The 1,014-nt window shown below is 63.8% G+C and overlaps 1 long non-coding RNA gene across 5 annotated transcripts; it reads right to left on the bottom strand.

Annotated features, from left to right (window-relative positions):
- Window positions 1-300: 300 nt before the first annotated feature.
- LOC114073606 lies at window positions 301-997 on the bottom strand. 5 transcript variants are annotated; one of them, XR_003574360.1, is made up of 3 exons: window positions 711-997; window positions 611-650; window positions 301-550 (listed from the first exon to the last, which is right to left on the bottom strand). It is a non-coding gene; the product is annotated as an uncharacterized LOC114073606 (long non-coding RNA). The 5 variants fall into 5 exon arrangements; XR_003574356.1 differs by having other exon boundaries at window positions 301-570; XR_003574358.1 differs by having other exon boundaries at window positions 301-570; window positions 631-670.
- Between the last annotated feature and the right edge of the window lie 17 nt (window positions 998-1,014).

Here is a 1,014-nt window from a genome sequence, read left to right on the forward strand (position 1 = left end):
GGGGGTGGTGTCCCCGGGATCACAGTCGCGGTGTCACGGTGTGACAGTGTCCCCACGCCGCGGTGGCCGCGGTGTCACCGTCACTCACAGTTTCGTCTCCCCAATTAATGAATTCGTTAAAAACTTCGTCAGCAGCGCGCGGGCTGGGGGGAGGGGCGGCCGCCCTCCCCCTCCCCGGGGTTCTGGGGTGGGGGGAAGGGGACACACGGGGACAGCGGATGGTGCCAGCCCACGGGAGTGTCCCCAACACCCGGCGCGGTGTCACCACCCCCTCCCACCCCTCCCCCACCCCCGGCGGTGCCACCAAGGGGGGGAGGGGACACAGTGGTGTCCTCCGGAGGTTGTTGGAGGGGGGGGGTCACAGTGTCACCCTCGGGGACCGGGCGTGTCCTCCGTGGCGGTGGGGTCACCCGTGGGGTCACAGGGTCACCCGTGGGGTCACAGTGTCGCCCACAGGGTCACAGTGTCATCTAAAGGGACACGGTGTCACCTACAGGGTCACAGTGTCACCCACAGAGCCACAGTGTCACCTGTGGGGTCTCAGTGTCACCTACAGGGTCAGGGTGTCACCTGAAGGGACATGATGTCACCCACAGGGATGTGGTGTCACCCACGGGGTCACGGTGTCACCCGTGGGGTCACAGTGTCACCTACAGGGTCAGAGTGTCACCTGCAGGGATGTCATGTCACCCACAGGGACATGGTGTCACCCATGGGGTCACAGTGTCACCCACAGGGTCACAGTGACACCTGTGAGGTCACAGTGTCACCTACAGGGTCACAGTGTCACCCATGGGGATGTGGTGTCACCCATGGGGTCACAGTGTCACCCACAGGGATGTGGTGTCACCTATGGGGTCATGGTGTCACCCATGGGGTCACAGTGTCACCTACAGGGTCACAGTGTCACCCACAGGGTCATGGTGTCACCTACAGGGTCACAGTGTCACCTACAGGGTCACAGTGTCATCCCGGGGTCACTTATGGGGTCACAGTGTCACCCTCGGCCTGGGG

The sequence above is a fragment of the Empidonax traillii genome, unplaced genomic scaffold (genome assembly GCF_003031625.1).
Source record: "Empidonax traillii isolate 1590-97213 ecotype Southwest subspecies unplaced genomic scaffold, ASM303162v1 scaffold7279:size5155, whole genome shotgun sequence".
Lineage (NCBI taxonomy): Eukaryota > Metazoa > Chordata > Aves > Passeriformes > Tyrannidae > Empidonax > Empidonax traillii.